Source organism: Rutilus rutilus (genome assembly GCF_951802725.1).
Source record: "Rutilus rutilus genome assembly, chromosome: 4".
NCBI classification, from domain to species: Eukaryota; Metazoa; Chordata; class Actinopteri; order Cypriniformes; family Leuciscidae; genus Rutilus; species Rutilus rutilus.
In genome coordinates, this window is record NC_140212.1 from 14,229,511 (window position 1) to 14,241,987 (window position 12,477).

The 12,477-nt window shown below is 39.3% G+C and overlaps 1 long non-coding RNA gene across 1 annotated transcript in view; it reads left to right on the top strand.

Moving 5' to 3' along the window:
* Nucleotides 1–469: 469 nt before the first annotated feature.
* The window catches only part of LOC311290100, a 57,375-nt gene continuing 45,367 nt past the window's right edge, over nucleotides 470–12,477 (top strand). Inside the window, exon 1 of the long non-coding RNA XR_014627311.1 lies at nucleotides 470–578. This is a non-coding gene — a long non-coding RNA (uncharacterized lncRNA). The remainder of the gene's footprint in view (nucleotides 579–12,477) is intronic.

The following is a 12,477-nucleotide window of genomic DNA, read 5'->3' on the forward strand; positions in this document are numbered from 1 at the left end:
GATGGATTCCTGAATTTTCAGCATCATTACTCATGATCCTACAGAAATCATTCTAATATGCTGAAAAACATTTCTGATTATTATCAATGTTGAAAACAGTTGTGCTACTTAATATTTTTGTGGACACCATTATTTTATTTTTCAGGATTCTTTGATCAAAAAAATTCAAATTAAAAAAAGACCAGCATTTATTTGAAGTCCTGAAGTGTTTTGTAACAATAAATGTCTTAACTGTCACTTTTGATCAATTTAATGCATCCTTGTTGAATAACTGCTCAAACAATAGCTCAAATAGTGTAAAGGTAATGCATTTTACTCAGTAGAGTTTCATGTGTTTAACCATTCAAAAAGGAAATGTGATGTAGTATTTGATGACCATGCACTGCAGTTCTGTCAAGGTCAGCATCCAGGAATTTCATCCTCCACAGTGTTTTGTAATCACAGTTTGTTATTAGGCAGTTAATGAAATGCATGCCATTGTGACAAGTAAGGATGGGGGTTTGCTCCTGTAGTAATAACCAGCTAAACTAAAGAGAAGGAAGACGTCTGAGGAACATTTTCCAAAGTGAATTATGGAGGTAATGAAAGTGTTTCTCTCCTCAGTACAGTATCTGGTGAAATAATGCAGTTAAAACCCAGGGGTGATGTCATGCAGACAAATGTTTCGGAGATTGAAAATCCATCAGTCCCGTGAAAAACGGGGGGAGGGAGGGAGGGAGGTGGGGAGTAAGAAAGAAAATAGTGTGCGTTCAATATGTTTTCGCTTATAGGATTTGACAGGTTTGAGGCAAGGAGAAAGAGAGGAGGAGGAACGCACTAAAAAAAAAGTTGGCAGGGAAGAACCGCGAGCGCGTGGCAAAAAGATTCAAGTGCAACCGAGGTGGGGGTGGAGGGCTGATGGGGGGGAGCTTGAACAAGAGCTGCTTTTTCATTTAACCCCTGCCTACCTCTTTGCTTCGATTTAAGGAAATGCTAGGTTTTGGAACAAAGACTTTGGACATTAGAGATGTTAAATACTTTGGTTGGATGTCACACTCAGGCTATAGTGTTATGTTTGGCTAGCAGGTGATTGGAGGGTCTGTATTTAATCTCTTAATATTTGGTTTGTCCCACTTTTGCATTAATGACTGCATGAACTCCACAAGTCCTGATGATCATATTCTCCAGCATGATTTGAGATAATCCAAAGAGCATCTTGAGCTACATTGGAAGCAAGAACATCTGACCAACTGTTAAAATGGTTTTCATTTCATGTAATTTTTAATTTTTAAGTTTTTCTACCACAAATTCCTACCATGAGAATTCCAGTTTTTAATTGGAAATCCAGCTCACCGGGCCAAGCCATGTAAACTCTAGGTCAGGAAGACAAGATCATAATGACCGACTCTGGCATGGGTCCATTTTTCTTTGTTTACTATGGATCAGCTGTCGAGAGTGAGAGTGGAATGGCTTATACTGATAAGCCGTCTTTGTGGAACTGTGAAGGACGCTTTGACTTAAGTCAAACATATGACATTTTAGATAATGGTCATTTATTGGTGTTCTAAGATTCTTTCATGTGTGAAGGGCAGACCTTAGTTTACCTGTTGAACCTGACTAGTTAAACACTTCATCACTCTTAAAGTAACTGTTGATATATGTTCTTCTCCCCGGGTACAATTAATGTAGAGCATAACATAATTTAATATTTGGGTCAATGGTTTAAATAAGCATTATGTCTAGATCTATTTAAACCTTATTCCAATCTGTTTTTTTGTAATAATTTCGTACAAAAAAAAGATCAATACCGTTTTAAGATCAATATGTTTCTTAAAATATCAGACAATTTGGCCTATTTCACGGTTAGTTCAGGATATAAAATGTCATATGGTAAAACCGCCCCAAAAAATGTAATGACATTTTATAATAATTGATGGTATTTGTAAAAATATAAATACAAATTGTTCCATGAAAATATATTTAAAAACTTTTTATAAAATGATAAAGATGTAACATCTTATTACTTTTTTACTTGAGGGTTACATCACATGACATTTTTAGAGTCATTAAATTGAAACTTCTTTTTTTTTCAGAACCACACGAAACCAACATGAATCCAAACTACATTGCTATAAACTAGAAATTAGAACATTTAATTTTCTTTATCTTGGACTGCCTTATTTGTCATTGACCCATGTTTTAAATATCCCTTCAAATTAAACTTTTTCTAGGCATGTATATTTAAGTTCCCTGTTCTGTCAGAACATTGCAAGCTGGCATTAGATGTTTACTAGGCTGTAGGGAGCACGAAGGCTTTTGCAAAACTTCCTTTTTATTGCATTTCTTTTATTTAACACATTTCATAATATTTTGCACTCACTGTAAAATCTTTGAAAGGCTCTTTGGGACACAGCCTCATACTTGAAGCAGGAGAGATATTTTTTATTTATTCAGTATGTAAATCATGATGTAACAGTGAAAAAGCATTCCCCCATTGCATATATATATATCCCCATGCCTCTCTTGACTTGTCCATTTATATAATCTCGAGTGGCTCGCTTAGGAATAACAAATTGGAAACGCGAAGGAGAGCGTTTACCGTACTAAATAACACCAAGGTCAGTTTAGTGAACATTAGATTTGTTTTTCTTAGTGTTTGGAGGGAAAGACTGAAATCGAGAGCACTGCATTTCATCCTGCTGTGCTCTTCATCTTACGTTACATAGATTCAGACAAAAAAAAACAGGCTTTTTTTGGCCGAATCAAAGAGTGCCGCAGGACTCAAAACATCACTATGAAAATGCATGACAGAGGATGAAACCTAATCCCGTTCTAGGCCCTCAGTCTAAATCAGCTTTAGTTATGGAGAGGGCTGGCAGCGAGCTTTGGTTCCACAGTTCACGCCAGGCCTCTCGACACGCAAGCTCCTGAGGAGCGTTTGCCAGTGTCCTCGTCTGAACTAGCCTGCTGATTGATTTGCACCGAGGTTCCAGCCGCCCCTCTCCCCAGCCTCAGCAGGTGGTGAGTGTTTGTGACTTAAACCAGGGAGATATCAAGTTACGTCCATTTCTTTAAAATATCATTGATAAATATGGTGGAATAGCTCAGAAGCATTCAGGCTCATTTGTTTTGGACATATAATCTCATTCTGGAAAATAGTATATAGCTGTGAAAACAGATGTAGGAAATTGTTCTGTTTGTTACCCCAGACTCTTTAACTCAAACATTTAAATAATAGTTCACCCAAAAATAAATATTCTCACCGTTATGTCGTTCCAAACCTGTTTTACTTTTTTTTCTTTCTTTTTTTGGAACACAAAAGATATTTTTTTCTTTTTTGTCCATACATTGAAAATCAGTGGGGTCTATTTACATTTCATTTAGCACTTACAAATTACATTAAGCCACTTACAAATGAGGAAAACAAGATGCGATATATAGTTTTGGACCCCATTGACTTTCATTGTATGGACAAAAACAGATGAAACATTTGTCAAAGTATATTTTGTGTTGTCCTATATTGGAATCTACACTTTAAAAATAACCCGTTAAATTTACAGTAAAAACCTGCCGGTTGTGTTTGCCAGAAGTTCACCGTAAAAAAATACTGTGACAATGTTTCCAGTTTTAAAGGATGCCTGTATATTAACTTTCATTAAGTGATATAACGTTAATAAAATGACTTTAACTACCAAAATCTACCATTTTTTCTTAAAATGTATCCCTAACCACCACAAGAATGCAGGTGGCACAATAGAAAGCCACAAGATGAATCAGAGTTCAAGTGCCCTTTCCATAAAACATGGCCAATACTCATCATATATAGGTGTACAAGGTCATACACACAAAGACAAAACATAATCAGGTTAATGCTACACTAAAATAATGCAATAAACATTAACTAAATAACATGAAATGTAACAAAAAAAAAACACATACACTAATGTACGTTACTAATAGTAAAGATGAGAAGAAAAAAACTAAATTATTTGAAGAAAGTTTAATCGTATGTGTTAAGCAGGGACTTCTGGGAATGTCCTTTTACTGTTTTTGTTTTTGTTTTTTTACCGTACGTAAATGATATGGTTAGTCATAGTTTTTACTTCGCAAAAACCATAGATTTGATGGTATTTTACAATAAAATTACATGTAATGCGATGTTAAACAGTTTTTCACCATACATAGATTGTAAGGTAACTTGCATGTTTTTACATTGTATAGTTTCATGAATAACCTTTCCATTCCACAAAAGGTTCTTTGTAGTGGAGAAAGGTTCTTCACTCTTCACTTTAGCAAACTCAGAATAGTTATTACTGTGAAAACCCCTTAACCTTTATTTTTAAGAGTATACTATACCTTTACTAAGGCAAAATATCATTCTTTGGCACCAATGAATGACAATGTCAACAATAGTTTACATACCGCTTTTTGTAGTTGTGTCAAGGTAATTTAGGCTGATTTATGTATTAGCACTAGATTGTACTCTTCTTGGGGATTTATTATCCGAAGATGGGGAAAACTCATGAATGTTTCCACCACCCTGGAAAGCTAATAGTCCTCTGACTTGGTAACGATCAAGAGTGAAATAATTTATTTGTGAACTTCAGTGCAGATGCACCTGCGCAGTGTGTTTTTTGGAGGGATTCCTACAGGGTGAGGCATCAGTTTATTGGAACGTTTCACATTTTCGGGAAGCTACGCATCTGAGGCCCGTGGAGGGAGGTGCGATTTTTAAAAGTCGTCTCTTTCATTCAGAAAAATGTCCAGCGGCCAGCCAGGTCCAAACACTTCTACAAACACGCCATCTCCTTCACTTGTTTCCAGCTCTGTCAGTCCTTCCCTCTTGGTTCAGTTTCCACTGAGGAAGCCCAGTCACATCCAGAGCGTCTTTTGACACTGGTATTTGTTTAGTCTACAGTCTAAAGGAACCACTTGTTGCCAGCTGCAGGGATCGTGATTGCACCGTAACTAAGTTACAATCTCAGAGGCATGCGTGTACACCTTGGTGTGAGGTTGCGACTTTATTGGCCTGGTGTGTTTTGTGTGACTGACTTGGAAGCAGACCTTAACAGCCCTCACATCTGTTTGTTGCTGTTTTACTGCCATTTAAATCCAGCTGTGCATTTTAAGGGTAATTACAACTAACAGGTACCCTCTCCAAGCCGTGACTCGAACCTCATGGCATTAGCACAGAACCTCACACAGCCTGACGGCCGTCCAATTACAGTGAGCTGTTTTCCACAGAAACTGCTTCTGTGTAATATCAGCTAAACAAATTGTGTCTGGCTCTTAACGAAAAGAAAGTAAACCCAAAAGTGCAGATTTGATGACAAAGCACTGGGCCAAGTTCATCACTTTTGCGAGTTTTGTGATTGCCACAAGGGAGCGCTTATGCTACACAGGAACACCTGATATGCTTCACTAAAATGTGCACAATTTCATTCACTGGGTCTCGGAACTCTGTGTTGATTTCATAATCTCAGGCATTTTTACTTGGCCCAAATAACAACCAAAAATGTATTTAGCAAATAATAGAAGTAATTATTGTTGAAATGTTTTACAGAGAGTTGGCATGCACCATTTTATTCTGTGTGTGTGAAAAATTAAGATATTATATGAAAAGGGCTGTGTGGAATGTTCTTAGTTTTGCTTGTATTTACTTATAAATTAACATTCTCCAGGGTGTGAATGGTGCCTCATCTCTCTCTGGAAGGGAGGTGCCAAATGGAGTGAAGGGGTGTAGCATGTTTCTCTTGCGGGACACTGTGCAAATGTGTGCTGCTGTTGGACATCTGTGGGCAGTCTGCTATCTTGTCTTTTAGTGGGCCTGCTATATCTGACCTTTGACCTGTAGACAACATGCACAGCTGTGGAGAACACACCTACAGAAGACACAATCCATACCTCCTAAAATTGATTTCTCATCACACCCATGAAAATACAATAGGGGCCGAAAGTGTGAGACCATAGTTTTTTATTTTATTTTTTATTTAAACCAGAAAAGAACAGTCTGCGTATTAGTAAACTTTCCCAAAGCTATTCATTTTAGGTGTTGAAAATATAGAAGTTTTAAAGTCTTCAGTACTTTGCACTGTAATTTTTTTATTTTTTGCATGGAGAAGTATGGCATTAGCTGCAGTTAGTGTGGTCCCTGAGTTTTGCCACATGAGCAATTGATAAACCGCTTGTATTTCACAGCAGTTATTCCACACATTTGTCTCACTATAAAAAAAAGACAGACCTCTAATTTGAAATCTCATGACGTCTAAATCTATGCTATCTGCTAAACACATTTCACTGGGCATGTATAATGGGCCCTTACTGGCTGGTGAAGCGGGACAGACTCATAGTTACTAAAGGAATCCCTTAACTCGAAAACACCCCCTCCCCCACCAGACGATCCTTACCACAGTGTCTGCGCAGAATCAGAGCTCTTTAATCGGTCTAATTATTCAGTTTTCTCATAGAATGGCCCTGGGCCTGCTTGGAACAGATTCTGTCTGGGTTTTCAATTGAATTGGCCACGCTGGACTGAATTGCCTTTGAGCAAGAGGTGCAGGAAACATAAAGGACCTATCCTCTGAATATTCTTGCAACTGACTGAGCTGCTCTCTGCAGACAGAGAGCTCTCGAAGTGCTGTCTAAAACATCCCACCCCTGTTATGACATTTACACTAATGAAAGGAGATAAAGCTATGAGTTGCACCCCCTCCAAGTCTTATGTTGAATGCAAAAAGGAAGAAAATTTGTCAAAGCAAGTGTGAAATTGAATAAAAAAAAACTGAGAATGGCACAGATTAAAAATGACCTCTGAATATATTTATAATAAGATCTTAAAGATTGTTACATACTGTAGCAAGTGTAATAGCCAAAATACTTGGCTCAAGGAAAAGTGGTGTTTACTTCGTAGATATATTGGTAGTTACTTAACTATGCATTAAGGTATGCTTATGAAAGCAAGGAGCATGGTAAATAAAAGCAGAACCTGATGCACTTTGTCCAAGTGTATAAAACAAACAAAACTGCTTCCTTAAATATAATGTCCTGGAACAGCATTTTTTAAAGCCTCCCATTAATTTTCTATTATCGCAGCACAGAACATTTCATCCCACTAATGCAGCACAGTAGGTGGGTCAGCGACATAAATCATAGGTGTATGGGTGATGAGATTTAAGATAAAGCTTTTTTTTTCTGCCAGGGGAGCACCCCAGCTCATTTAGCGTGTGCACACTGGCTAAACTTTAAACAATGAACGTATATAAGACTGCCATTTACTGCGCTTTGATCTTCAAAGAAAAGTACGGGATGTACGTGCATTGAACCTGACTGCGTTAAGATGGCTATTGTTTCAGACTGAGTCTTATTATTGGCATTTATTATGCGGGGCTGTGACATCCGCTCTCTGTGGCACGTTCATTAACAGTGTTTTGGTGTCTCGTTTCACGCGTCTCTCTGCTAGTGGGCAAAACAGGAAATGAACTCTGTGAAATAGGTCAAATTGAAGTTCCTGTTTCACCTCACTCAGCTCTGTCTGGTTGTGTTAGCTGCTCAGGGGCCAATGAAATGCTCAAGTGAAACTTTACTGTTCTGCATGAAAATTAAATTATATCTGCTATACCATTAAATAAACAGAGCAGCCTTCATCAGCTGTGTTGAAATGAAAAATCTATCATTTACTCAATTGCATGTCAGTTCAAACCAGTTGGCATTTCTTTTTTTTTTGATGAAAAGTTGAAAAATAGGCCTACCTGTTTTAGTCCCCAAAGGGCTCTCCTCACTATCTTCTTTTCTCTCGAACATGGTGGATGATGATGATGTTTTACATTAATGACACAGACAACAGCAGGAATATTAGCCTGCGATCACTTTAAGACCGAATGCACAGACCGAATATACTGACACAGTTTCGATTTCTTTCTCAAATGTTCACTTATGAAAGAGAATACTTGCCGAGACAGGTATTTTGACATAATTTTGAGTGTATGTGTCCATTCAAGTGCAAGTAAACACGAAAGAGGAATCAATTCGGTGTTCAAGTGATGTCTGAAATGCGCCTCTCTCTCTCTCTCTCTCTCTCTCTCTCTCTCTCTGCGTGCATGCGCTTCGGGTGGGTGAGGATGTTTGCACAGATAACAGCGCGTGAGTCCTGATTTTCGCATCTTATTCCATGTTTAAAATGGTTTGAATGTGTATATTGGCAAGACAAAGCACGTCCAAATGATAAACTTTCACTCTATGATGGTTAATCCACGAATCACATGCGTGCCGAACCGTGGGGCCTGGTCCGTACGTATCACAGATCAACTGCGATCCGTTGCACCCTAATTATTAATGAACACACTTGTCATCATGATTGCGATCTTACCAGAGATGAAGGAAAAAATCCTACTCCATTAAGTAAACGTGCCCGTCCCCAAAAATGCCATACATTTTGGTACTCAAAAGCTCTTCCCTCCACGTTTTCTGCTGCACATCGTTTATTTTTACCACACATTCGCTCCTGCGCACCAGTCATGTGCACCCCTGATTATATGTATGTGGTTTTAGTCCTTTTTATTTGCTGTTTGACTTGAATAGCAAAAACTGTTTACTAATCTGAGGATTAAAACTAATTTGGATCATGCACAAAGACGCACTTTTTTTTAATGCGAGTGGGTTAATGTTCTTGACTGCAAGGCTTTTTTTGAATGCTCTGGACTTGTGGTTAGAGTAAGAGCATGACTGACAGCTCATAGTGAAAAAGTGTTTGATGACCTTGTAACCTCTCCCCATATAAACAGAAGATGACTTTTTTTTGTACACATGCCAGTCTTCCTTGAAACGTACTTGGCGCTGGGAAGACAACACTGCAAGTAGTTGCCTAATCCGACAGCATTTTGCGTGTGATCTCATGAAAAGGCTCTAAATACAGCATTACACGCATGCCTCACACGCACACAACATACACGTGTATTGTAAAAAGTAAACATACCGGCTCAGAGTGAGACACACCCATGCACACTTGTGGCTTAATGTGCAGCAGACACAAAGTACGTGGAGAACAGTAGGCTTCGTGTGTTTTGGTATAAGAAGGGGTGTTTCCTGAGCGAACGTGTTTGTTTGGGGAAGTGTGGTTGGTGCAGTATTGTTGACCTAGATATAGTTTTGAGCGTGCAACCGTGTCTATTCCTCCCCCCAGCTGAGTTTTGCAGGTGCTGTGAGTCAGAAGACTTTGCCTGGAAGTGCTCCAACTCCGTGACTAGGAAAGAGCCTCTTAGGTCTCCGTGTAGGGCATTAAATGTTTGTACACGGTGCTAACAGCTTGCTCAAGTATCTGAGCGGTCTCTGTGATTATTCAAATGCTTCCATGGTTACTTATCACCCAATAGGATGGCTTAGAATCCACTCTGACCCCTTTGAGATGTGGGCTGAAGGTTCCTGTTTGCAGAGCAGGTTTGATTTCTACCCCCCTGGGGCAAAAGTTTTGTTCTTTGGAGGTTGGCCCTGGATTGGTTATTTAGTGCAGTTTTAACCTTCCCCCTGCACCCATTTTAATTAAAGCATTTGTCAACAGAACTATAAAGCTTGTTCTCTATTGTTTGTTAGGCAGCTGAAGATCCAGCATGGGGGGATTATGAGGTCTGTTTAAGTTCATGCCAGCACCTATAACATTTTATTTGGAGATAAAATAAATGAATCTAATGTTCCTGTAAACATTTTCTATGAAGTTCTGTGCCCCATATCACCTATTGATTGTAGTAGATATCTGTAGTAGTCAAAATGACTGAATCAAAACCAAAACGTAACACTCCCACGGTCATCTGACTTCACATCTGTTGTGTCTGATTAAAAAGCTACGCCTTTGATCAGTTGTTTACGACAGACTTGAAAGAGACTGCAGAGCAAGGGGAAAAGGAACAACTCTCAAATTCAGTCTGAAACTGATTCAAAGTACATACAGATCAGAGGACCAAAAAAGCAGTACAGCAGCTCCCAATTTAATAAACACTGTTAGGTCTGAATTGAGGCTTCTCTGACAAATATTGTCTTTGGAAGAGCTCCAACTTTTTTCCTCGGATGAATCCGTGCCAAATGAAAACTCCTCCAGCCCAGAGTATTCTCTAGAGCCCCGAGTGTTGTTATGGAAAGCGGTGCGGGGAAGAATGCCCTCGCCATACTCTGTTGAGGTGGATACTATAATTAATTTTCTGCAAAACCAGCATTAAAAGACAGAAAAAAAGAACACTTTGTTTGACAGGGATTTAAACTTCTTGAGCCAACTTGTAAACAGAAACAGAGCCTGCTGCCTGGATTTCTCTGTCATGGAAACTCAACCTGCTTGTCAACCCTCTGTGTCACTAAATAGTTATTGGAATAAATGTGCGTGTTATTGCAGCGATAATATCGACAGTGGTTTACTTCTTTATTTTTTAAGGCCTCTTGTCCTTCAATCCAGCCAAGTAATATTGTTATGATATTAGGAGCGATTTGAAAAATCTGTTTTTGATCAGAAAGGCATGTAATGACTTTGTCTTTGTAGTTAGATTGGTACGATTTCCTGTAATCCCTTGTTTTGTTTTCCTCTCTTTGGCCCATGCCCTTTGTTAAGGGTGAAGAAGTAGATTCTACCAGGCCAAAGTAGCATGTGCAATGCCATCATATTGGGGTGCTGTCATTTAGCATCACAAAACACATAATTTACTAACTCAAGCATAGCATGTATTTCTGCATGCTCCATGTTTGTGCAGCTGCCTGCAAGACAAAGGACAAGCCGGAGTAAGTGCATCCGTTTCAATGTTCCTGTCTGTGCCATCTGGTAGCTGAGGTGAGGTTCTGGTTTATGGGAAGCCTCATGCACCATTTAGGGGCTGTTTGGAGGAGAAGAGGAGGAAGAGAGCATGCATCAGTGAAAGGACCATGTCCACCCTGCCTTTAACTCGGTCATTACCAACATATGGCCATTGGCTGTTTTCACTGCTCTGTGTCCACATTCTCTCTGCCATCTATTATGAATGCAGCTATTATGAGTGATTGTGAAGGCCAGACAACCCAGCTGGAGCCTGACTTCACCAGTCCAGAACTGTCGTTCAAGATCTGTAATTTATTGGCTTGAAAATCCTGCAGTTAATTCCACTGGATGAGAGTTCTGGAATGTTTGGATGGGGAAACAGATATCTCCTGGGTGGGAATGAAGAGCATTTTTAGTTCAGTGGACTCGATGATCCACTTGCAAATTACATCTCAAGTTTATCCTGGCATTGGATGCAAACCACCAGTCATCATCTTGAATCTCTGCAACAGTGTCAAGCTAAGCACATTGATTAAACTTCTAGATATCCTACTGCCGAATGCTGCATGATAAGAGGATAGACACCACTGTGAAAATCTTATTCTATATTTAGCATTTTTGGCCCTATTTACACTTTTTAGAGTGCAAGATGCTTTTTGGTTGATCGGATCACAAGTGAATGACGCTAAATGCAGGTATAAAGGGGGTCTAAAATGTTTTGAGCTTGTCCACTTTTGACCTCTTCCAAAGGTGGTCGAAAATGCATTCGCCTGGATTGCTTTCATAATGTAAACGCTCATGTGGTCGAAAGCGTTCGAACAGCCACAAAAGGCCAACTATTCTCTGCATACTGACTTAATGCGTAAACATTATGGGAAGTGTGCTAGCCAGACAGGATTTAAACTTTATCGGCTGAAAACCCAAATTTGGTTTGAAGACGAAAAATTTACCAAACACAATGTTCTCTCACCATTCCTGATTTCTAACACGCACTCGCCGTGTTCAGTGTGGTCTTGCGACTAGAGCTGAAATTAAAGCTGCTGCTCTCCGTATGTTTTTCCGTCGTCTCCGGGTGCGTTCATATGTGAATTGCGCAAGCTTATTTTGCCCATTAGATCAAAGATTTTCCCACCCATAGACACTTCCCTCAAAGAAATCAGGACACAAGTGGTTGAAAGTGGACAAAAGAGATGGATTAAAATACCAGGTATAAATGGGTATGTGTCTCCCCCGTCTACTCTTGATCCGATCGACCAAAATGCATCTTAATACCAGGTGTAAACAGGGCCTTAGATGAACCATACATTCAGAGTAGACCTAAATGATCCAGCTTCATTCATGCATCAATCACAGCAGGATGTGAGGGAGAAGACACCCTGAGTTTGTTCACCACATCTTCATTGTACCAGGTAATCCTAGAAGAAAGGAGCTTTTAGTGGATCTAGCAGGCCACACAGATATGTCCTTATGACCAGATCACCAGACCAGTGGATTACCAGACTACTGTGGATGACAAACTTGCAATAGGAACAGGGGAATACAAAGGTCTTCTGCTTTGATACAAAAACTGTCCTTATAACGATGACAATGAAAACAGGTACTAATATCCACAAAGCTCTCACATTTGTTTGGTTCCTCACTGCAGGAACGTAGGACTTAAACATTGCTACAATTTGAATGTCACTTGTATGATCGTAGAATGAAAAGTCAACAGTAATACATTGTGAAAG